Raw genomic sequence first — 26270 nt, 5'->3', positions numbered from 1 at the left:
TAGGCGACTCCATCCTGAGAGGTATGGAAGGACCCACCTGTCGCCAGGACCCCTCAGCACGAGAGGTATGCTGCCTCCCTGGAGCAAAGATTCGGGATGTGACGGAGGTAATCCAGGCCAGGATCAAGCCCACCAATTATTACCCCATGGTCCTAGTCCATGTGGGTACTAACGATGCGGCCAGGAGAAGCCCCGATCACCTGATGCCGGACTACAGTGCTCTGGGCGGCGTGCTGAAGGAGTTCGGTGCACAGGTGGTTTTCTCTTCCATCCTACCGGTGACCGGACGAGGAAGACGGCAGGAGAACTGCATCAGAGAGACCAACTGGCGGCTTCGGCAGTGGTGTCTCGAGGCAGGCTTCGGCTTCCTGGACCATGACCCGCACATCACGACGAGGGACATGCTCAGCTGGGATGGGCTTCACCTGTCCCCCAAAGGTAAGCGTGTGTTTTCTACTAGGTTGGCGGATCTCCTCCGGCGGGCTTTAAACTAGGCTCGTCGGGGGGAGGGGAGTACGAGGGCAGGGGAAGCTGTGGAACACCAAACCATGTGGCACCCACAAGGACAGCCCAGCCTGAAGAAAGAGAGCATTGGGAACCTGAAAGCCATGGGGAGGCCAGCACTACAGAACAGGTAAGAAACGAGACGGTAAGAAACACAGGGCCCCTTGGGACTTGGAGCGGGGAGGGCAGCAAAGGCACCAGTCGCAGGGCTCAAGTGCCTATATACTAATGCTAGGAGCATGGGGAACAAGCAGGATGAACTAGCGCTCCTGCTTGCACTAAACACCTATGACTTAGTGGGGCTAACAGAGACCTGGTGGGATTCATCCCATGACTGGGCGGTACATATTGAGGGCTATAGATTGTATAGAAAGGACAGGTCGGGGAAGAAAGGGGGGGGGGGTTGCACTTTATGTCAGTGAGCAATATACATCAGCCCTCATCAAGACAGAATCCGAGGTTGAGGAAGTAGAAGGATTGTGGGTTAGGCTACATGGGGGGCAAGGAGAAAGGGATTTGGTGGTAGGGGTCTGCTACAGACCCCCACATCAAGGCGAAGAAATAGATGCGGGGCTCCTGAGGCAACTCTCGGAGACCATAAAAGCTAAGGAGGCGGTAGTCATGGGGGACCTAAACTACCCGGACATCTGCTGGGAGATGCAGACAGCAAGGTCCCACCGTTCACGCAGGTTTCTAACCTGTGTACAGGACCTCCACCTGACACAGGAGGTGCATGGTCCCACTAGGGGGAATGCCATACTGGATCTGGTATTGGCAACAGGAGATGACATGGTAGGGGACCTACAGATCGGTAGCCATTTGGGAGACAGTGATCACCTTATAATAGAATTCAACATAAGACGGCGAGTGGGTAAGGTAACTAGTAGGGTGAAAGTGCTAGACTTTAGGAAAGCTGATCTCAATGCACTCAGGCGATTAGTCAAGGACGCACTGCAGAGTAGGAGTTTTGAAGGGATGGGAGCCCAGGAAGGGTGGCTGTGCCTAAAGGAAACGATCCTTCGGGCACAAAGCAAGACAATCCCCAAGCGAGGCAAAAAAGGGAAAGGGGCCAGAAGGCTTCCATGGCTGACCAGAGAAATCCAGGGCAGCCTAAGGGCCAAAAGGGGAGCACATAAAAAGTGGAAACAGGGTGAGATCACTAAAGATGAATATACCTCCTCTGCTCGTGCTTGTAGGGAGGCAGTTAGGCGGGCCAAAGCTACCATGGAGCTGAGGATGGCAACCCAAGTAAAAGACAACAAGAAATTGTTTTTTAGATATATTGGGAGTAAAAGGAAGGCCCAGGGAGGAATAGGACCCCTGCTAAATGGGCAGAAACAATTGGTGACAGACAGGGGGGACAAGGCTGAACTCCTCAATGAGTTCTTTGCCTCAGTGTTCCTAAGCGAGGGACACGACAAGTCTCTCACTGGGGTTGTAGAGAGGCAGCAGCAAGGCGCCAGACTGCCATACGTAGATCCTGGGGTGGTGCAGTTATTTGGAAGAACTGGATGCCTTTAAGTCGGCAGGCCCGGATAGGCTCCATCCGAGGGTGCTGAAGGCACTGGCCGACATCATTGCAGAGCCACTGGCGGGAATATTCGAACGCTCGTGGCGCACGGGCCAAGTCCCGGAGGACTGGAAAAGGGCTAACGTGGTCCCCATTTTCAAAAAGGGGAGGAAGGAGGACCCGGGCAACTATAGGCCAGTCAGTCTCACCTCCATCCTTGGTAAAGTCTTTGAAAAAATTATCAAGGCTCACATTTGTGAGAGCCCGGCAGGGCAGATTATGCTGAGGGGAGACCAGCACAGGTTTGTGGCGGGCAGATCGTGCCTGACCAACCTAGTCTCTTTCTATGACCAGGTTACGAAACGCCTAGACACAGGAGGAGGGGTGGATGTCGTATACTTAGACTTCAGGAAGGCCTTCGATACGGTATCCCACCTCATACTGGTGAACAAGTTAAGAGGCTGTGATGTGGATGACTACACAGTCCGGTGGGTGGCGAATTGGCTAGAGGGTCGCACCCAGAGAGTCGTGGTGGATGGGTCGGTCTCAACCTGGAAGGGTGTGGGCAGTGGGGTCCCGCAGGGCTCGGTCTTTGGACCAATACTCTTTAGTGTCTTCATCAGCGACTTGGACGAGGGAGTCAAATGTACTCTGTCCAAGTTTGCAGATGACACAAAGCTATGGGGAGAAGTGGACATGCCGGAGGGCAGGGAACAGCTGCAGGCAGACCTGGACAGGTTGGACAAGTGGGCAGAAAACAACAGGATGCAGTTCAACAAGGAGAAATGCAAAGTGCTGCACCTAGGGAGGAAAAATGTCCAGCACACCTACAGCCTAGGGAATGACCTGCTGGGTGGCACGGAGGTGGAAAGGGATCTTGGAGTCCTAGTGGACTCCAAGATGAACATGAGCCGGCAGTGTGACGAAGCCATCAGAAAAGCCAATGGCACTTTATCGTGCATCAGCAGATGCATGACGAATAGGTCCAAGGAGGTGATACTTCCCCTCTATCGGGCGCTGGTCAGACCGCAGTTGGAGTACTGCGTGCAATTCTGGGCACCACACTTCAAAAAGGACGCGGATAACCTGGAGAGGGTCCAGAGAAGGGCAACTCGTATGGTCAAGGGCCTGCAGACCAAGCCCTATGAGGAGAGACTAGAGAAACTGGACCTTTTCAGCCTCCGCAAGAGAAGGTTGAGAGGCGACCTTGTGGCTGCCTATAAGTTCATCACGGGGGCACAGAAGGGAATTGGTGAGGATTTATTCACCAAGGCGCCCCCGGGGGTTACAAGAAACAATGGCCACAAGCTAGCAGAGAGCAGATTTAGATTGGACATTAGGAAGAACTTGTTCACAGTTCGAGTGGCCAAGGTCTGGAACGGGCTCCCAAGGGAGGTGGTGCTCTCCCCTACCCTGGGGGTCTTCAAGAGGAGGTTGGATGAGCATCTAGCTGGGGTCATCTAGACCCAGCACTCTTTCCTGCCTATGCAGGGGGTCGGACTCGATGATCTATTGAGGTCCCTTCCGACCCTAACTAACATCTATGAAGTCCCCCATGAGAACTAGGCTTTAGCATTGGAAAACTTGCACTACATGGTGATTCATGATTCTCGAAGAGATGGACATTGGATTCTAATGGCTCCAGGACTAATTATAGCACCACTTTTCATGACTTTTGTATTAGTTGTATTTTTTGACATAATATATACTGAAGAAAATTAATGCACCTTCCAATAAAGTCCTCTTCTGTCTTTTCTTCTGTTTGAAGCTGAATAACACAGCTCCAGGCCTCTTGCATCTCAGGAAATGTTTTCATTTTTTTTTGGACTGGAGAAAAAAATGTGTGTTGTGTTTTATTTGAGGGGGTAGCACACTGTTTTCCCTGCGCACCACTTGCCAGCAGCCTAGATCCGCTCACAGCCTGGCTTCAACCCGTGATGTCTTTTTACAACCAACTTTCTATGGGTGTGTGTTTGTGTGTGTGTGGGTGTGTGTCCAGGAGAATGAGGCACTGAGATTGGATGATAATACGTGTTAGGCCCCACCCAGGGGGAAAGAGGAAGAACTTCACGTCTGTGCGATACCAAAAGCTGTTGCAGTGTTCCGTGGAGCTGACATATGCTGGACGCTCTCGGTGAGTTGTGCGGCAAGGGGTGAATAGGAGGGATTCGGGCATCTGACTCCAAGTAAGGTGGCCAGGGGGCTCCCAGTAGCTCATGGATACCTCCAGTCCTCCCACCCATGACCCCTTGAGCCACCCTCTCCATTTGTGTGCCCGCAGCTCCCTTGGCCGCCATGGTACAAAGCCAATGGTTCCTAGTTTCCCATTCCTAGAAGGGGACATGGTAGCTGGGGCAGAATGAGTCACTTCCTATGGACCCCTGGGCTCCCACCCTGCAGTATTTGTGGCCCCATAGGAAGTGGGCAGGACACCATGCCTTGGTGGTTGGTGCCCAAGGAAGACTCAAGGAGCCCCCTCAAGTTAATTCTCCTCACTCCCCGTCCGGCACCTTCCCCCCAGCCCCATTGCGGGGAGTGATGTAGCAGCTGCCTCAGGAGGATTTGCGAACTGGAAATGACTCAGCGCCTTCATTGAACATTGAAGAGCTGCAGCCGCCCGCATCTGTGGGACTGTGGCTGCTGCAGCTGTTCAGTTCCAACCAGCAGCCCCCACTGCACCAGATCTGGGCACTCCCCCCAGCCCTGCTGGTGGCCCTCATTCCCAACCTGCAACCCTGGCACATCCACCCTGCTTGTGCCCCTCAATTGTGACCCACAGCCCCATGCTGGTGCCCCTCACTCAAAACCAGTCTCCTGCCCCATCCAGCCCTGCCAGTGACCCTTAATCCAGACCCTTGGCCACTTACCCCCTCCCACCCATGGGTTCCGTTCACTCCCAACTCACAGGCCCCTGCTTTACACCCCCAGGTCTCTCTTTTTCCATGGCTGGGGCCCATACAGGGCTGGGGTTAGGGACAGTGTTTATAGGGCCAGAGGTGGTGGAGACTTATCCTTAGGTTGAACCGATAGGACTTATCGGTCCAGGTCCAGACTTATCCTTAGGTTGGATAGGGCTATACAGGGCAGGCACTTCCAGGTGGGAGCTATGCTGAGGGGGTATTGAGCCTCCACCCATCCATGCCCATGCACTCCTCTCCCCCATCTGGCCCTTCTCTGCATTCATACTCAAGGCTACATTCTTCCTTCCACCCCCTCCTGCAGTCCGTGCCCACTCTTCCTTTCAGTCCTATGATCTCTTCTCTGCCTGTCCACCGTCAAGTACCACATGCATACCCTGGCACAGGTTTCTCCAACTCACCTTCCCTCCAACACACCAACCCTCCATCCCAAGCCTCACATCCTCAGACATATGCTATTGTGTCCCTTCTATTGAGTCCCAGCTCCACCATTCCTCTCTCCCGACATGCTGGTCTCTTCAGTCATCCCCTCACCCCCACATCCATCCATCCATCAGTCCAAACTATCATGTTTCCCTCCCCACACATGCTATCCATCTGCACAATCTTCTCTTCGCCATACATCCTCCCTTAATTACAGTCAACGCTCCACTTAAGCCTCTCCCTCTCTCTCCACATTCAAACACCCCCTCATCAGCCCCCTTCCTATGTACATGCCTCCCTCCATCCTTAAGAGTATTCACAGTCTTCCTCTTCCATCCTTTTTAGGTTCTCACATCACTCGGAGCAAACGCTGCAGTCAACAGAATCTTCTCGCTCACCAAACATGGGTGATGAGGACCACCTGCCAGCTATTCCTTGTCACAGAGTGTCTTCAGAATTGCCATTGTCTGTCCAAAGCCTCCTGAATGAACGTAACCGACTGGCGGCCAATGGAGAGCTGGACAATGCAACTCGGCAGTGTTTCAATCATGCCATACAGCTCCTGAATGTCCAGTCCAACAGAATACAGGACAATACCACTCTGGTGCTTGACTATGGCATGGTCTCTGAAAAGCAGTTTGTGTCTGGGACTCGAGAAAATGAGATTGTCGTGTATTGTGGTGATGATGACATGATCTGCCACACCATCAAAGTGGTGGGATGGAGAAGCTGGCTTGCTCAAAAGTTTTCCCAGGCTCCATCACAAATATTAGCTGTGATTATGAACATCTTACGGCTATGGTTCCAACGCCCCCAGAGGGGTCACCAACCCTTACCCATGTGATGCAGGAGTCACCTGTCATTTCCAGATTGCAAGAAAGAGCAATCTCATCTTTTCAATAAACAATATAAACTAATTTACAACCTGCTTCCTTTGTTGGGATGAAGTTCCGGCGTATTATCTGTGTACTCCGCTCTGATGTCGAGTTGGTTATTTCTGTTGAGTGAAGTTGAGTATGTGCACTTGTACAGAATGGAGAAGGTTCTAGAAGATCATACACTCCTCACCTTTATGGGGTAATGCCCTAATTTTCATGAGTAAGTATGTATGGTTGGTGTCCCAGAAGTGGTGGCAATGTTTGGGATGATTGACAGATAGTGGTGGCATGACTTTTGAGGTACTTGAGATTTTGGTTGGTGGGCATAAGTATGAGTGTCAATTTTGTATCAGAAGGAATGATTGATGGGTAGTGGGCCTGTGCAAAGTGGCTAGTATTTGCTTCAGATTCGGATTCTGCAGATTCGGGGGACACAGTGATTCAATTTGGTGAGTCGAATCACTGTCCCGAATTGATTCAGCCAAATCGCCAAATTAGCCAGGCCCAACCCCTGCCTGCTGTCCCAGATTGGCAATGGCTGTCCTACCCGACCCAGCTCCCAGCACTTTGAATGCTCCCCCCCCCCCCACCCCCAAACTCACTCAACTGGGTGGACAAGACTGCTGGGTGGGGGGTGAACCCTATGGCCCTCCCACTGCCCCACACTGCACGGGGGGCTCTGCACTCCCCCAGGCCTCCCATGGCTGCCCCACCTGCTGCGGCTCTGGCCCTTTAAGAAGAAAAACCGAGAAAACCCCCACACTCACCATTCCTGCCTCCGGGGGGGCTATCCCCACTGCCCCCCACTGCATGGGGGGCTCTTCCATAAGCCCCCCAAAGCCTTGAGGCCACTGCAGGAGCGGTGAGTCCTGGGGCTTTTCTCTTTTTTTTCTTAAAAGGTCGGAGCTGTAGTGGGCAGTGCAGCCACAGGGGGTTGGGGGAGTGCAGGGTATCTGGGGGCTTGTGCAGAGCCCCCAACACAGTGCAGGGCAGTGGGGGCAGCAAGGATCACCCCCCGCCCAGCAGCACCTAGTGGACACCTGGGCTTTTCTTTAAAGGGCTGGGAGCTGGGGTGGGCAGGGCAGCCATGGGGAGGCTGGGGGAGTGGGCAGGGGGTGGGGCCTGGCAGGGGGCCACCCATGGTCCCCTCCCCCAGCTCCTCTCTTCCCTGCCTACTTACTGCTCAGAGTCCAGCTGCAGCTCCCTGCTGCAGCCACCGGGGACTGCCTGAATCATCAAAGCTCTCTGAATCTTTTCCAAAGATTTGGAGAGCTTTGAATCAGTTCAGACCTATAATTGGTCCCCTGATTCAGTTTGGATTCAGAGATTTAGCCACTGAATTGGGCTGAATCTCCTCCAAATTGAATCACCACCTGAAGCTTCCCACAGACGTAATGGCTATGTTTGGAAGATGATTGGTCATTTCAGATGGTGAGATCTATCCCTTTAAAATGCCTGACTGACGAGACTTTGGGGCTTTTCACCATCAGGGAGTTGTGTGCAGAGAGAGGAGTCTCCGTCGTTGTAGTCCGTGTGAAGGGAGCAGCCCAGGAGAGCGGTCTCTGTGACTGAGGCTTGTTTGTCATGGGCATTCAACTCTTCATCTTCAATTGGTCCATCATCATTGGTTATTGTGGACATCTGCCCCTAAATCCTGAACTAGGCTGGAGTAACTGAAGAACACACTTACCTGAGACAGAGGAGTGCCAAGGAATTGGGTAAAGTATCACTTTCCCTCACGTAAGAGTGGGTCCAACTTGGGTGTTGCTAGCTGTGGGAGAAGTCCTGGGAGCAGTAGACTGAGGGGTCTCTGTGTGGTTATGTTGGGAGGTGAGTTAAGAGTGTGGTATTGTAGAGTGAAGTGAGTTAGTGAGCTTGGGAGTGATTCAGTGCAAAGAGTGTTAAGGAGAAAGGAAGCTGCCTGAGAGTGAGTGGGTCTATGAGCGGTGAGTGGTACCGAGACACTGTTAAGCAACCAGTCAGTTGCTACTCTGCAGGTGCATCTACACAAGATGCTTAATGCGTAGTGGCCTAATAACACTGTGCAAGTAGTGCATCACAGCACAAACAGTGCTAATTTGCTATTGCACAATATTATTAGGCTACTGCGCAATAGCATCATTAAAAAGGCATTTGCTAGCACTACTGTGCAGTAACTCTAGTTACCGTGTATTTAATTAGTACTTCATTAAGCAAGTACTAAATTAAATGTGTAGTAACTACTGCACATTAATAAATGTGTAGATGCACCCTGTGAGACCAAGAGAGAGAGAGCTCACATGTCCCTTGTTCTGCAAAGTGCTTTCAACGTAATTTTGTAGCCAGTAGGGCAAATAATACTCTGATGTGCATCCACTGGTGCATCTCCAGCATAGCCAAGGAGCTGATTCTTCTGCTCTATTCAGCACTGGTGATACCGCAGCTGGAGTACTGTATCCAGTTCTGGGCACTACATTTTAGCAAGGACATGGACAAGCTTGAGAGAGTCCAAAGAAGAGCCACCTGATCAAAGTCTTAAAAGGCAAGCCATTCGAGGAAAGGCCAAGGGATCTGGGACTCTTGAGCCTGAGGAAAAGAAGGCTGAGAAGGGATCTGGTAGCAGCTTACTGCTACACTAGAGGATTACATCAAGGGCTCGGTGAGCAACTGTTCACCAGGGCACCCGAGGGGAGAACCAGGAGTAATGGCCACAAACTGGAAGATCGATTGAGGTTCAGCATTAGGAAAAACTTCTTCACAGTCAGGGTGTCCAGACTGTGGAATAAGCTCTGTAAAGAGGTGGTGCAATTGCCCACCCTGGAAATCTTCAAGAGGAGACTAGAAAGTCAGCTTGCTGGGGTCACATGACCCCCAGTTATCTTTCCTGCCAGGTGCCGGGCGCTGGACCTAGTGATCTTATGAGGTCCCTTCCAGCCTTGCAATCTATGAAACTCTCTGGAAAAGATCTGTGCTTGTATATATTTGTATATGAATCTTATTATCTGTGTATAACTTTGCTAATAGTTGTACTAATTTTTCAATCATTTGTACACTGTTCCTCAGAACGTATATATAAGGCTTGCTGGACACCCCACCTTTGTTATACATTTGACAACCTTCAATAGCAACACCTTAAGTTATCCAGCCACCCTTTCCTTATCTGGCAGAGATGTAATTATTGGGGTCCCACCTTAATTAAAATCTCTCTATTCTCCATATTTGGTTTACCCAGTCAATCAATCATCATATCAATTGGCCTCAAACTCTGCCAGCCTGCAAGGGAAAAGACACAGTTTCCCACATTTTTCTTCTTTAAAGGAGTATTCATTTTTAAAGTTTGTTTGCATCCCTTTCATATATTTTAGAGACCCAAATCAAGCAAGCAATGGAAAGCCACTGAACTCCCTTTGACATCAGACATGGACACCTTTGCCGACTAGTGTCATAAAAGGTGTCTCCAGATAAGCCTTGCTTAAGTTGGCAACAGCCATCCACCTAAATAACAACCAAGCAAAGAAAGAATTAAAAGTCAAAATTAGCCACCTGACACTTGAACATTGTGATACCGTTACTTATTTAGGAGTCAAGTTGGACCAGACTGTTATCTCCCACCAGCATCTGGAAGGGGTCCAGGGTAAGGTTAACATCAGAGGAGATCTTATCCGTCACCTCGATGGCGCCACCTGGGATGCCGGCTTCCAAACGTTTTGCACCTCCACTCCGACACTTGCGTATGCTCCTGCTGAGTACTGCGCACCGCTATGGGGCCCGAGCACACACACTAAGTTAGCTGCTTCCAGCCTTAACAGCGTCACAAGGATTTGTACTGGGTGCGTTATGCCAACCCCAACCAAACGCTTGCCAGTCCTCTCAGGCATTCCCCCACCTGACATCCAGAGACAAGCTGCGACCCAGGCCCTAGGCCTCAAAGCCCAAGATTGGGACCATAATGGATTGTTGCGGGGGTAGCATGAGGCAGGGGGAGCTGGGAGCCAGGACACCTGGGTTTTATCCCAGGCTGGTTAGGAAGTAAGGGGCAATGTGTTATATCAGGGGCTGTGGCTGGGAGCCAGGACACCTGGGCTCTTTCCCCACTGCTCTCCCTGGCAGAGGTGGAGTGACTGTGGCGTGTGGCCGAAAGCGGTGTCCTGTCAGGGGTTAAGTTCTCAGAGCTGCTATTGTCACCCCCCCCCCGTTTCTGTTGCTGGTAGCCCGGCACCATTTTGTGGTTTCCTCCCTGCTAAAATGGTGCCCACTGGAGAAGTGGGAGGTGTCAGGGCTTCCTCATCTCTTAGTGTCGTTCTGTCCTGCCTCCATGTCACTCACAGCAGGCATGAGTCACTGCAACTCCTACAGCCTGTCCCCTCCATCACGGGATTCCTCCTGTAGGTTTGGGCCATGCCCCTTCCTCTGCACAAATGGAGCTGGCCAGGCTGCCCCTCCACCCTCTTCCTTGCGGCCGTATGGGGTCCAGCTGCACCCACTCTGGGCACTGGATCGGGTGCACCGGGCAGCTCTGCCCTGCGGAGGAACCAGACACTGCCTGGGCAGCCCATCGGCCAAAAAGGTAGAGCGCCGCTGCTCACAACGACCGCCGGCTCTGTCTGCTCGCGCTCCAGCACCGCAGTTTCACTCTCAAGACCATCGATGGCCGGGAAAGACACCCCAGGAGACTGAAGAACGGTGTCCCGCAAGGCTCGATACTTTCTCCATTGCTTTTCAACTTGTCCCTTGTCGACCTGCCTGACACCCAGGCCGAGAAGTATGGCTATGCTGACAGCCTGGCTCTGACCAAATCAAGCAAGCAATGGGAAGCCACTGAATCCACTTGGGTTTTGTCCCAGGCTGGGTAGGGAGCGAGCCTGTCAGGGCTCGAGGCCACAGAGCTGCCACTGCAGCCCCCCCCACCCCCTCCGTTTCTCTTGCGGGTAGCCCGGCGCCATTTTGTGCTTTCCTCCCTGCTAAAATGGCTGTCAGGGCTTCCTCATCTGTTAGCGTCGGTCTGTCCCACCTCCGTGTCACTCACAGCAGACGCGAGTCATTGCGACTCCTACAGCCCCTCCCCTCCCTCGCGGGATGCGTCCGGGTCCCAAGGGACCACCTGCCCCCAACTGTTCCCTTCCTCCACAACCTGCGCCATAAAAGGAGCCGCCCCCTCACTCCTTAACCACCCTCGGCCATCGCCACGGCAGGAACAGTCTTGCCCCGCAAAGCCCTTCCAACCACCCGTCACCGGGACAGGAACTGCCGCGCGTTTCTCAACACTATGACAGGAAATGAGCCTCTCCTCTCTCTAACCATTGTGACAGGAAATGTCTTCCTGGGGCCCCCTAACAAGACACACTTCCCCCACCACCCTGCTGCCAACACTGTGAGAAGATTTCCCGCGTCCCTAACTCCCAGATACAGACAATGAGGGTAGGAAGGGACCTCAGGAGGTCACATCTAGTCCAGCCCCCTGGTCCAAGAAGGACCACCCCAACGACACCATCCCAGCCAAGGCTTTGTCTAGCTGGGTCTTAAAAGACCTCTGAGGATGGAGAGTCCCCCACCTCTCTGGGGAGCCTGTTCCAGGGCTTCACCACCCTCCTCACGAGAAAGTTTCCCCTGATCTCTAACCTCAGATTCCCTTGCTGCACCTTGAGCCCATTGCGCCTCCTTGTGCCCAGCCCAATGCCCCCCAGAAAGCTGGCTGCACATCCTGTCCCTGTTAAACCCCCACCCAGAGTCAGCCATAGCTCCATCCTCTATTTTTTCCACTCCGATTCCCCGCAGAGCCAGCTGTAATTCCTGTTCTCCTTATACACAGTGTAACAACCTCAGAGGCAGCTGCAGCTCCTGTTCCTGTTATATCCAGTCTGACCTCTCCCCCCCAAGAATCAGCAGCAGCTCCTCTCCCCATTACATACAGCCCAACTCGCCCTTCCAGAAGCAGCTGCAGCTCCTATCCCTGTTATACCCATCTTTGCCCTGCCCGGGGCCAGCCACAGCTCCTACCCTATTATACCCAGCCTGATCTCCCCCTCAGAAAACCCACCCAATAGAAACACCCCTAGTCCTTCTCTCAGGACCCTACTAACCATCTTCCACCCCTTTCAGGAAACACACACCACCTGCTTCTCACTGAGTCTCTAAGTCCCAGCTGCCTGGTCCCCTATACTTTCATCAACAAGCCTGTTGGGTGTGTTCCCCTCCCCCTTCCTGACCACATCCTCCCATGTTTCTGGAACTAATGATGTGTAAGATCATTCGTTGGGCGTGTGACAACGAACTTGATGACAAAGTTGTACAGCATCAGGACACTGACGAGGTGAAAGCGCTCGCTCCTTAGTGGGACACTGCTGACAGGTCTCTGTGGGGCCAGGTTCAACTACAAAACCCTGTAAGTAAGACTCCCTCTCTTCCCTCCCCTTTCTTCCTCCTGTCCTGTCCATCTTTCACCCCACAACCCAGACAGGACCCTTCCCTCCCTACCCATTATCCCCTAAACTCCTTCATCCACCACTCCTGGGGGTCGGACTCGATGATCTATTGAGGTCCCTTCCGACCCTAACATCTATGAATCTATGAAAACCATTGACCTCCCAGCACCCTGAAACCCCTGGAGCTGGGGAAGGACCCAGTCCTGGCTCTCAGGCTTCTGCCCCACCCAAAAAGCATTACACCCCACTCTTGTCTCAGCAGTGGGAGAGAACCCCATGAGTCCTGCATGTACCTCCCCATGCTCTGACCCACAGGGTCCACCTCTCAGAGCTGGGCAAGAACCCAAGCACCCCAACACCCAGACCCCGCTGCTCTGAATCACCAGGCCTCATTTCCTTCCTGCAAGTGAAATAGAACATAGTCCTCCTAGCACCCAGCCCACATGGCCCTGCTCTACCAGCTGCCTTTCCCCCACAACGGGGATTGAACCTAGGCATCTTGCCTCTCTTCCCTTCCTGTTCAGAACCACCAGGCCCCAATCTCCTCCCAGAGCTGGGGCAGAACCCAGGAGTCCCAGCCACTGCCCTGTTGTTCTGACCTCCCAGTTCCTGCTCCCCACCCAGAGCTGGGGCAGAAGCCAGGACTTCTCACTCCCAGCACCCCTTCTCTAACCCATAGTTTCTCAACCTGTGGTATGCGTACCCCTGGGGGTACACCAGATACAGGCAGGGGGTATGCAGGTACCCCAACACTCTCTCTCACGCGCGCACGTGCTCTTTTTTTGTCTCTCTTGTCCTCTTTTCCTCTCAAAACTATGGGAAAAAAATTTGGTGCAATTAAAAAAACTTAAATTCCCCAATAATAATTTGGTATGCCATACTTTGCACAAAATATTTTGTCTGAAGCAATGTAGTAGTTTGGTTTCTAGTCTTTGACCTTGCTTTTTTGTTTTTTGGAGGGTTTTGTTTGAAACTCAAAGCAAAGTCCCATTGGTTCCTGGCTCACAGCTTTAACCCCATTTGGAAAACCTTGAAGCTTAAAGAGGTGGCCAGAACCCCTGCTCTAACCCACCAGACACCACTCTTCTCCTAGAACTGGTATTTGAACCCAGGAGTTTGAGTTTCCGGCTCCCCCTGGTTGCCGCCAGGAAATGTAGTTTGAAATGCTGTTATTTTAGATCAGGGTATTTTAAGCCTGACCTGCTCTTGTGGTTCAGGGGGAGCCTCCTTTGCTGCCAGGTGGGAGACCTGGGTTTGATTCCTGGGCCTCTATATAGCTACAGCCATTGAGGCACTGAATGTCTGGCATTTGGATTTTGTCTTAATGATCTAAAGAGACAGTGATGGAAGGTCTGGGCAGCCTCCATTCCTCCATTCTCCTACCTAGGCTTGTGTGTTGAGGGTCCTGGGTGCCTCTTAAGCATACATCATAATCCAGAAAGGTTGATGGTTGTCTACTCTTTAAGACTTAAAAAGGAGCAATAGGAGCTTAAAGGTATTAGTAGGTCACGAAGCCTACTGAAAACAGGGAGAATTGTGTGTGGCTCTAGGTGGACAGACAGACAGATAGATGTACTTGGGGACTGAAGGATTATAAGTAGCCAAGCACTGAAGTGTGTCCTGCGGAGCCTTATGATAGAGGAAGTAGCACTGAGTGAGTAATGGGCTTTTTTTTTCTTTCGCTTCAGTAATGCAGCTCCATTTTGGGTAGAATATAGCAGTTTTGATTCCTTCCAAAGCTAAAAGGATTGCGTTTTCTGAGCCATACTGCTTCTTCCAAAATGGTAATCACTGCATTTTCACGGAAAAGAATGAGCAAATAGTTTGTCCGAAACAGTGTGGTAGCTTTGTTCTGCTCTTTGACCTTGCTTTGTTGGCTTTTTGGAGGGCTTTGTTTGATACTCAAACCTGAGACCCATTGGTTCCTGGCTTATAGTTTTTATCCCATTTGGGAATCCTTGAAGCTGAAAGAGGTTGTTTCCAACACAAGGTTGGGATCACGAGAAACACCATATGGGTCAGACCAATGATCCATCCGGCCCAGAATCCTGTCTCCAATACAAAGAAGTGGATGCTATAGAGCAGTGGGCTCCAACTTTTTAAGCACTAGACCAGTTTTTGAATTAAAATGCAACCCAGGATCTACTGTGTGCCACCACCACCCTCTACCCAGCAGGTCCGTCAGTAGGGAAGGGAAGGGGCAGAGACCCCTGTGTTGAGGGAGGGAGTGGGGCAGAGGCAGGGGCAGAGGCTGGGGGGAATGAGGCCCTGGCTGAACAGGGTGGTGGGATAACCGGAGACCAGGTGACCTGTCTAGGCATGGGGGGGGGGGGGGGGCTTCTGCTGCTGCATGCATCCAGGTGGAGGCCTGGGGACATGTGCCCCCCCCCAATCTGTGTGCAGGACAGAGGTGGCTGCTGCTATGTGCCAGGCTTTGCACCCCACAGCTGCCCCAGGAGTGGTGCGAGGCCATGTGTGTCCTGCCGCTGGGCTCGATACTTTCTCCATTGCTTTTCAACTTGTCCCTTGTCGACCTGCCTGACACCCAGGCCGAGAAGTATGGCTATGCTGACAGCCTGGCTCTGACCAAATCAAGCAAGCAATGGGAAGCCACTGAATCCACTTGGGTTTTGTCCCAGGCTGGGTAGGGAGCGAGCCTGTCAGGGCTCGAGGCCACAGAGCTGCCACTGCAGCCCCCCCCACCCCCTCCGTTTCTCTTGCGGGTAGCCCGGCGCCATTTTGTGCTTTCCTCCCTGCTAAAATGGCTGTCAGGGCTTCCTCATCTGTTAGCGTCGGTCTGTCCCACCTCCGTGTCACTCACAGCAGACGCGAGTCATTGCGACTCCTACAGCCCCTCCCCTCCCTCGCGGGATGCGTCCCGGTCCCAAGGGACCACCTGCCCCCAACTGTTCCCTTCCTCCACAACCTGCGCCATAAAAGGAGCCGCCCCCTCACTCCTTAACCACCCTCGGCCATCGCCACGGCAGGAACAGTCTTGCCCCGCAAAGCCCTTCCAACCACCCGTCACCGGGACAGGAACTGCCGCGCGTTTCTCAACACTATGACAGGAAATGAGCCTCTCCTCTCTCTAACCATTGTGACAGGAAATGTCTTCCTGGGGCCCCCTAACAAGACACACTTCCCCCACCACCCTGCTGCCAACACTGTGAGAAGATTTCCCGCGTCCCTAACTCCCAGATACAGACAATGAGGGTAGGAAGGGACCTCAGGAGGTCACATCTAGTCCAGCCCCCTGGTCCAAGAAGGACCACCCCAACGACACCATCCCAGCCAAGGCTTTGTCTAGCTGGGTCTTAAAAGACCTCTGAGGATGGAGAGTCCCCCACCTCTCTGGGGAGCCTGTTCCAGGGCTTCACCACCCTCCTCACGAGAAAGTTTCCCCTAATATCTAAGCTTGCTGCAACCTGAGACCATTGCTCTTTGTTATTTCCAGCCCAATGCCCCTGCAAAATGCCAGCCACTGCTCCTGTCCCTGTTCCTCCTAGCCTGGCAGCCGCAGCTCCTGCCCCAGTATTCCCAGGCTGATGCTCTCCTTTCCCTTTTATACTGTTGGCTCCTATTCAGCTTATTGTCCACTGCCACCATGAAAAGTACTGTCTAACTCCAGCACCATGATAGGAACCAACCCAGAACACAACTGCCCCTACCAACACCACCACAGGGACTGTTTCCCCCAATTAAATCCCTACAACCCCTTGTAACCAGAATGGGACCTGCTCCTAAAACACACACACACACACACACACACACACACTGCACCATGACTGGAACCATCTCCCCAGACCTCCTTAACCCGCATCCCTACCCCGTCACAAGAAATGTCCTGCTCCAACACCAGTACAGAACACAACCTCCCTCACCCCCAACACCCAGACAGGGAACAAATCCCCCATGATCACCATGACAGGAACTGGCCCACGGATCCCCCTACCCCTGGACACCAGGACAGGAACAAATCACCTTCCCTTCTCCAACGCCATGACGGGACCCAACCACCATTGCCTGCTTCCCATCACTGTAACAGGGACCATGTAGGCCCGCACTGTGTGGTGATATGGGGTGCAACATGGGATAGCTGGACCTGAGTGGTTATCATCTCTCCCTCAAAACCCCCCCACCGAATAGGAACACCCCTATTCCCTCTCTCAGGAGCACCCCTTGCCCCCTTCAAGAACCCCACACCAACCCCTTTTCACTGAGTCCCTAAGTCCCAGCTGCCTGGTTCCCTAGGGCCTTATCTGTTAGCCTGCTGGGTTCCTTCCCCTCCCCTGTCAGGAAATAACATATGAAACTGCAACTTTGTAAAGTGCAAATCATCAAACTTGGTGATGTAGGAAGTCATGTAAGGCTGGGGGCAGACCCTGCTGAGGCTGAGGAGAAGGGAGACTGCCTTTGTTAGCAGGACACTGCTGACGGCGCTTTGTGGGGCCAGGTCCAGCTACAAGACCCTGTAAGTGAGACCATTGTCCCTTCCCTCCTCCTGTTCTGTCCATCTTCCACCTGGCAACCCAGACAAGGCCCCTCCCTCCCTCCCTCCCCATTATCCCCTAAACTCCTGGGTCCTTTAACTATTGACCTCCCAGCACTCGGGAACCCTTCCCTTCTAGTGGAGCTGGGGAAGGACCCAGGAGACCTGGCGCTCAGCCTTCTGCCCCACCCAAAAAGCATTACACCCCACTCTTGTCTCGGACCTGGGAGAGAGCCCAGGAGTTCTGCCTCTACATTGGCCTGCAGACTCAGAGGACTCCCCTCCCCTCCCCTCCCAGCAGTGGCCAGCAACTCTGAGACCCCCCTGTCTGAGTCCTCAGACCTCACTCCCTTCCTACAAGTGAAATAGAACAGAGCCCTCCTGGCTCCCAGCCCACATAGCCCTCGTCTACAAGCTGCCATTTCCCCACAACGGGGATCAAGCCCAGGCATCTTGCCTCTCTTCCCCTCCTGTTCAGGACCACCAGGCCCCAATCTCCTCCCAGAGCTGGGGCAGAACCCAGGAGTCCTTGTTCCCAGCACCCCTGCTCTAATCCACCACACCCCATTTTTCTCCCAGAACTGGTATTTGAACCCACAAGTTCGGACTTCCAGCTGCCCCTGGTTGCTACCAGAAAACCAGGTTTGAAATGTAGGTTTTTTTATACCATGTGGTTTGAGATCGACCTGCTGCTGTCATTCAGCAATAGATTCCTTCTCTGCCATGCAGGAAACCTGGGTTTGATTCTGGGATGTTCATATAACTGCAGCCATTGGGACACTGAATGCCTAGACGTGGTCGGGCTTTCAGATTCTGCCACAATGGTCTGAAGAGGGGATGGACTGTCTGGGCAGCCTCCACTCCTCTATACTCCTACCTAAGCGTATGTGTAGAAAGTCCTGGGTACTGCTCAAGCATACACCGTGATCCAGGTGGATTGACAACTGTTAGTTGTCTATTCTTTAAGACTGCAATAGGAGCAATAGGGACTGAAGGATTAAAAATATGCAGATGTTGGAAGTATGTGCTGGGGAGCCTTGTGATAGAGGAAGTAGCACTGGGTGAGTAATGGGCTTTATTTTATTTTATTTTATTTTTTGCTTCAGTAACGTGGCTCCATTTTCTAGAGAAAATAACAGTTTCAGCTTCGTCCAAAGCTAAAACAATTGCAATTTCTCAGTCCCATTCAGAAAGGAATAAGCTCAGGGCAAAGCCAATTTTTTGTCTGAAGCAACGTACTAGCTTTTTTCCCCTAGCCTTTGACCTACCTCACTTTGTTGGTTTGTCAGAGGATTTTGTTTGAAACTCAAACCTGAGTCCCATTGGCTCCTGGCTCTTGGTTTTAACCCCATTTGGAAAACTTTGAAGCTGAAAGAAACAGACAGAACCCAGAACCCCTGCTTCAACCCACCGGACCCCCCTCTTCTCCTAGGACTGCTATTTGAACCCAGGAGTTTGGGCTTCCAGCTCTTCCTGTTGCTACATGGAAACATTGTTTGAAATCTTGTTATTTTATACTATGGTATTTTAAGGCTGACCTGCTGTTGCAGATCAGTGGTAGCCTGTTTCTCTGCCAGGCAGGAGACCTGGGTTTGATTCCCAGAAGTGCGTATAGCTACAGCCATTGGGCCACTGAATATCTGGCCTTTGGATTCTGTCTCAATGGTTGAAAGCTGGGGATGGGAGGTGTGGGCAGCCTCCACTCCTACCTAGGCATACGTTTTGAAGGTCCTGGGTACCTCTTAAGCATAGACCATGGTACAGAAGGGGTGATGGCTGTCTCCTCTTCAAAACTTAAGAAGAAGCAATAGGAGCATAGAGGTGTTAGGAGGTCATTCAGCCTACTAAAAACAGAGAGAATGGCATGTGGGACTAGATGGATGGTCAGACAGATGTGCTTGGAGACTGAAGGAATAAAAAGGGGAAGACATTGGTGGTATGTGCTGAGGAGCCTTGTGATAAGGGAAGTAGCTTCAGGAACACAACTCCATTTTAGGTAGAAAATAGCAGTTTCGACTTCTTTTGCAAAGCTAATGCAAAGCTAAATGCAAAGCTAAAATGATTGCATTTTCTGAGCCCAACCACTTCTTCAAAAATGATAATCATTACATTTTCTCTGTCCCATGCAGAAAAGAAAGAATCAAATATTTTGCCTGAAGCAATGAAATAGCTTTGTTCCTGGCCTTTGACCTTGCTTTGCTGTTTTTTTGGAGTGCTTTGTTTGAAACTCAAACCCAAGACCCATTGTTTCCTTGCTCACAGTTTTAATCCTATTTGAGAAAGTTGAAGCTGAAAGAGATGGTTTCCAAGACAAGGTTGGGATTGTAAGAAACAGCCTACTGGGTTAGACCAATGGTCCATCTGGCCCAGAATCCTGTCTCCAATGAAGAGAAGTGGATGCTATATAGAGAAAGAGCACTGAACTGGATATTTCCAGAGTGATCTATCATATCCTGTTCAGTACCCTCCCTAGCATCCAGCATTGGTGATTTAGAGATGCCAGAGGAAACTGCTCCCACTGTTCTGTCCAACAGCCGTTAATTCATCTCTCATCCATGAATTTATCCAGTCCTGTTTTGATCCTGGCTCTGCTTTCTGCCTCCACAGCCCCCTGTGGCAATGAATCCCACACGTTAAGGATGTGTAGTATAAGAAAAACAAACACTTCCTCTTCTTAGTTTGAAGCCCACCATGTACGACTTTCAGAGGGTGCCCTCTCATTCTAGCATTCTGGGGCTGGGTGAGCAACAGTTCCCTGCTCACTTGTTCACTAGACCATTGAATAGATCTCCATCCTGTCCCTCCTTCACCTTCTCCTTTCCCAACTGAAGAGTCCTAGCCCTTCTAGCCTGTCCTGGGATAGCAACCCCTCCAGCTCCCTTGATCATTTTGCTTCAGGGTTCCTCAATTAAAACCATCAGAAAGAAGCATTCTGACTTTGCCATGTCAGAGATGGAGAGACACGTCAATGTCGCTGGGGACAGCAGGGTTAAAAACATGAAGTCACAGACGGGGATGTTGGTGGAACTTCACTGATGCGATCAATAGGGGAAATAGCACTCGATGAGTCATGGGGTTTTTATACTCTATTTCGGGTAGAGAATACAGGTTTCAGCTACCTCCAAAAGTGAAAACAATTGTGTTTTCTCAACCCCATGTAGAAAAATTCAACTCAGGGCAAAGAAAATATTTGGTCTGAGATAACTGATTTGTTCATGGTCTTTTTGTCTCATTTTCTTGTCTTCTGGTGGGGTTTTTAAAATGCCATGCAGAGATCGACTGTTCCTGGGCCCATGGTTTTCACCCTATTTGAGAAACCTCCAGAGCAAGACGGTCCATTTCCAATGACATTTTGATTAGAAGTGTCAAAATAAAGCCTTTTCTTTCACTTGCCCATATCCTTTCTCTATGAGATGTTGCCCTGCCCTGGCAGAAACTATTCCCTAAAGGACCAGATGTTATTTTGGAGTCCCCAACAGCTTTCTCCAATGAATAAGGTTTTGGCCAAAATAATTCACTCAATAGGGACAGAGAGAATTGTATGTGCAGATTAGGAGCTGGGGGTTAATTTGTAGGGATATGGGGCCGGAGAGGGGCAATCCAGGGGGTGTAGTCACTTCCCTCTTTGGATGTAGGCTGTCAGGGTAGGGTGTGACCATAGCCCCTGATTTCATGTGGGTATAGACCCCAGGGGTTGAGCATCACTGCCACACATCCTCTGCTTTCTGCTGCTGTTGAATTCAGCGCCAGCTTGAGAGGGAAGGCCAGACTGCAGTGTCTTTCACCTCCTGGGCTGTGGGGGCCACATGAAAGCAGGGGCTCCAGCCAGCCATAGCACCCAATGGCTGGCGAACTCAGATGAAGATGAAGCCAGAACTAGGCTTGAGTGAACTCAGTCTCTGGCCACCACTGACCTGTGGATCCCCCCCAAAATCATTACTTCAAACCCTGACATGCAGCCAGGATCCACTTGACACCAAAAATAGCATTGCCCCCCCAGAGGGAAAAGACGGCAAGAGCAGGGATCCTGGCAATGAACTGCCTAAGAAGCAATTCACGGATATACACTCCCTGGAAGATGATCTTGGTCCACAGTTCAGAAGAAGACAACCCCCCATGTCTGAGGCTGCCAGTCTGACTTGTGGGGTGGGATGGGAGAAACCAGTTTCTGACATGAACTGCAGTTGCAGGGTGTTGTGGGGGTCACAGGATCTCTTAGATTTGAGTCCCAGTGCTCACTGGATGCTGCCGGGTGGGGGGCAATCCCCACTGCCCTCCACTGCCCCAGCCTGCATGGGGGGGCTCTGAACAAGGCCCCTCGACCCTCCCCTGCTCCCCCAGCCCCGCCACAGATGTCCTGCCTGCCGGGGCTTTGGCCCTTTACAGAAAAAAAAATCAGAGAAAAGTCCTGGGATTCACCACTCCTGGTGCAGCCTCAGAGATTCGGGCGCTTGTGCAGAGCGCCCCCACATGGTGCAGGGAAGTGGGGATTGCCCCCCACTGGCAGCAGTGGTGAGTCCTGGGGTTTCTTCAGGGTTTATTTTCTTGAAGGGCTGGAGCTGGCCCATGCGGGGCACCCGTGATGGGGCTGGGGGAGCGGGAGGGAGGGGTTGGGGGCTTGTGCAGAGCCCCCCATGCAGCGTGGGGCAGCAGGGATTGTTCCCCACCTGTCAGCACCTGGTGAACTGAGGCTTTTTTCCCCCCAAGTGCTGGGAGCTGGTGTGGGCAGGGCGGCCATTGCCAGGCTGGAAGAGGGGCGGGGGATGGGCCAGGCCTGGCCTGGCTGATTCGGAGATTCAGCTGCTGCCAAATCTCTGAACCAGATTCGACCGAATCAAATCAGGACAGTGATTCGAATCACCAAATTGAATTGCTGTCCCCCGAATCGGCTGAATCCGAATCCAAAGTAAATACTAGTTGTGTTGCACAGGCCTACTACGGGAGTCTTCAGGATCCTCTTTCATCCTCCAGCTTCTGCTTTCTGCCTCGGGTGGGGTGGGGAGGACTAGTGATGAAGCTCACAGGCATTCAGGGAGTCTGAGTAGCCCAGTGGTTGGTTAGAGGGTGTGGAGGACAAGGGCCTCGAGAGTCCACACAGACCATGGGGCAGGCATGGATCTGGACAGACTTGTCTTTAAGAGATCTTGCTTCTTCACATCTATGGAAGAGAGGGATGTGAAGGCAACAGACTGTAGCAGTGGTTTTTATTCCATGGCTCAGATGCAGCCCCTGGAGTCATGTCAGCTGGGCCACAGGTCTAGAAAATTGGTGGTGGGGGAGAGGTGGAAGCAATAATTGCCATGGGGAACTTGCACATGGGCCATGGGGGGTTTGCTTCATGGCTGCATCTAGTGCACAGGGTTGAGCCAGCCTATGGGGCTGGTCTGTGGCTGGATCTGGTGTCTGAGGCCAGACTGGTCTGATAAACCACACCCAGGGACTGAACCCATACACCAGTCCTATTTGGATCAGGATTTCAGTTCAACCCCATGCACCTGATCCGGGTCATAGGGCTAGATAGCTTGAGGACCTGTAGACTAAAATAGAGCAAGATGGAGCCAACCCCTACCTTAAGGCTGCAAACCTGCCCCGGGTGGCAATAGGAACATCCTCCCTGATAACAGCTGGTCGCAGAGTCTCTGTTTCTTGCACTGCCTGGCTGAGGTGTAAAGATCTTTGTTTGGATTCCAGGTGCAGGGAAAATGAAGGGTGAAATGGGGCATACACAAGCGGCCCCCAGCCTGAGATCTTCCCAGGAAGCCATGCCAACGCCGGAAGAAATGTCACGGACAATGCATGCCCATCTCCGGAGACAGCCTCAAGGGGACAGCCACGATGTCCAGCCCTTGAGCGTCGCCCATCTCCTGCACACCCGGAACCGCCTTCAGCCTCTCGACTCCAAGACTCCCCACCTCCGCTCCTGCTTCAACCGGGCCATGATGGAACTCGGTAGCGAGCCTGTGTGCGTACAGGACAATGCTTTTCTGGTGCTGCGGTGTGACGGCAAGGAGCTCCACTTCCTCTCTGGCAATGGTGAAAATCAGATCACTGTGTGGCACGATGGCCAAGGTGCCTGCTGTGATGTCAAGGTCAAAGGGTGGTGGGCCTCCATTGCCAGGTACCTCACCCGGCCCCATGCCCACAAGGCATCCCCACGCAGCCAATTGGTGGCTGCTTCCTAGGCCAACCTCAGTGAAATACCAGTCAATGGACACCACATCAGAACTTCACCCTTTCATCAACTCATTTGCAGTAACTTTAACCCTGCAAGAAACAGTGTTAGAGATGACATAGTTTGCATACATTTGTAGTCACTATAGAAGTCTGAAGTCAATTATTCACATCCCATGCTCCCCCTTTTTGAGAACTGGCAGTCAAAAATTGGTGTGTCCATGTCCTATATGGAAGCCTATTCCAAACAGATTAAAGGGAAATCTTTTTTGTATCACTGAACCTTCCTAAAAACAAGGGGCATAGCCTTATTTGGGGGGGGAGGGGGAGTATGCTAGTAAATATGGTAGCTTCATTGTAACCACTGTTATGACTTGCTATGTGTGGAGTCAATGCTTTCATTTATGTGCTAGGATACACCTGCCTAGCAATGGCTTTGAGGGGTATATGTGCAGCTGGGAAGATACCCAGGTTTAGGTCAGTGATGCTCAACCTTTTGGCTCTGCTGGGCAGAGGAACAGTGCAAGGTCTCTATGGGGTCTTGGGTCATGTCTGTGTCCCCTGTGTGCCAGAATTGGGTCCCAGGAGACAGGAGCCATCCTCTCCTGACCCCCATGTGCTGGAATTGGCCCCTGGAGCCACCCCCCATGCATTAGGGTTTAATTTTAGGGTCCTGACACCACCCCATCATGCCCCCATGCTTCAGGGGTCTTAAACACCACCTCCTACCCTCCATGCACGAGGTTGGGGTCCTAGGGGTCCAGTGCCCTCACCCTAGGTTCCAGCCCTCACCCTAGGATTGGGGGCTGGATCTAGTGTACAGGGCCCAGGGCTCTGCATGGGTCCAGAGATTTGGCAGCGAGGGGGAGGGGTGATGAAACAGCTCCCCCACTACCAAATTATTATAAGTTTGGGGAGCCAAATAGGCCAGATGACAAGGCACCATGAGCTCGTCCTGAGCAGCGGGCTGGGGATTGAATATACCCACTTTAGGTTGGCACACTTGTACCTGATTCAACATAGTCTTATTGACGCCCGATGTGCATATTTTTCCCCAAATCACAGTCCTCCAGCACTGGGACACTTGCTTTGAACAGGCACACTGCTTTCTTTTTCCTTGAAATAGAAGCATGAAGACACTGTGCTCTGTCCATGCTTCTTTCTGGGACAGTAAGCGGGAAGGAGCAGAGTCGAGGAGAAACTCTTACCACCACTCTCAAATTGGCAGCAGCTTTTTGCTGCAGATTAACTCTAGATGCTCCTGAGATGGGTGGGGAAACAGTAGATATGCATTTCATGAGTTGTTTACGGGCGGAGTGTTTACTGTCTCAAAGGTACAGTTGAGACACAATTTAGTTTGGTTCTCAGCTACCTGAACACTCAGAGAAGCGCTGGGGTTACAAGGATGCTCCATCCAGCAGAGGAAGGGAGAACAGGAAACTGGCTAAAGGTCAATGCCAGCCAAGCTCTTCCAATGCTGATGGACCTCAGGAAGTAGTGAGTTCTCTAAGGCATCTGAAGTGTCATTGGCTGATGTTGAAGGCAATGGAGATGTTCAGGAGATGGTCTTGAGAAGGCATGGGAGGGTGGGCCTTGTCAGTAATTGACTCAGTTCTGGCGGGAAGAATGTAACTGAACCTCTTGCCAGTTGGGAACAATTCACAAAATCATGTCTGCCAAAAGGATTTTCAGCCATGTGTCTTGAACCACTAACATTACCTTGTGATTTCACTTTTGTTTATTTTACGTGAGAAACCTGACAATGATTTCATCAGTCAAAGTTGCAGAGGGTGCTTTTGGCCATCCTTAAATAAGGTCCGGGATTCATCAGCCAGACACAGTAGTCATTTTCAAAAATATATTTATCTATCTATTTACATTTTTTAAATGTTTGGATCATCAAAACTAGCAAGAGGAGCAAAAGAGCCATAAGAAATAGTGCCTTCTGTGTGCATCTACATGTGCAACTGATGCGATGCAATAAACTTTGGAGCAATATGAACCGAAGCCTGGAACACCAGTATCTTCCACTGGGGCAGAGCAGGTCCTCGGCTGACTGGGCTGACCAGGTGCAATGTGTTGGGTCATGGGTTAGCTGTGGGTCATTGGCCCTGGGCTGTTGGTCAGCATCTAAGTGCACATTTCAGTATAGTAAAGTACTTCACCATGAGATGGCACTATACCCACCAGTATTATTCTACAGAAGAGTTACTTAGTTTACTGTGCCCTAATACTGGTGCATGTGTAGACTATGATGATTTACTGTGGAGCTAATTAGTTTACGCCACAGTAAATCACATGTGTAGATGCACCTGCTAAATTAGATCAATGGTCCACGTAGTCCAGTATCCTGACCCCAGCCATAGCAAGAACTGATGCTTTAGATGGAGAGCTATGAATAGTGTCTATCTAGGGTGATTTATCTCTTGTTAGACCTTGCTTCGTATTGACCATCATTAGTTTAGAAATGCCAAAGGAACATGTTGGAGAGTTGTGTTTAATAGTTATTAATCAAGCCATCCTCCATGAATTTTTTTAGTCCCTTACTGAACCTGGCTCTGCTTTCTGCCTCTATAACATCCCATGGTAATGAGTTCCACCAGTGAATGATACACAACATAAACAGTCCTTTCCCTTATTTGTTGTAAACCTTTGGATGGCAGTGCCTGTTCCCTTATTCTGAGCCAGGAAGTAAGGAAGAGAAATATTATAAAGATGATCTGTTTCCCTTTCTCCCAGCTTTGGAAGCTAAGCCAAAATTTTCCTCTTAAAAAAGAACCTGTTTTCAAATGAAAACACTTGAAACTACCACAAATTCTGTCCCCACCCAAAATTAGTACCAGGGCTTATTATTTTCCCCTTCTGAGCTTGAGATCTAGAATTGCCAAAAGATTTATTCTTATGTTATGTGTAATAAATACTTTGAGGAATGGATGGGCTGTGGGTCTGGAGTGAGGGTCATTGGCAAGACTGGGG

The 26270-nt window shown here is 51.3% G+C and overlaps 1 long non-coding RNA gene across 1 annotated transcript; it reads left to right on the top strand.

The window, feature by feature from the left end:
• Positions 1–4092: 4092 nt before the first annotated feature.
• On the top strand, positions 4093–25296 carry LOC109284450 (uncharacterized). The gene is made up of 5 exons (XR_009455433.1): positions 4093–4148; positions 5701–6453; positions 7724–7951; positions 9793–12594; positions 22815–25296. It is a non-coding gene; the product is annotated as an uncharacterized LOC109284450 (long non-coding RNA).
• Positions 25297–26270: the final 974 nt, after the last annotated feature.

Source organism: Alligator mississippiensis, chromosome 11, assembly GCF_030867095.1.
Source record: "Alligator mississippiensis isolate rAllMis1 chromosome 11, rAllMis1, whole genome shotgun sequence".
Taxonomy (NCBI): Eukaryota; Metazoa; Chordata; order Crocodylia; family Alligatoridae; genus Alligator; species Alligator mississippiensis.
The sequence above is the reverse complement of the archived record's forward strand: the minus strand, read 5'-3'. Positions and strand labels throughout refer to the sequence as shown.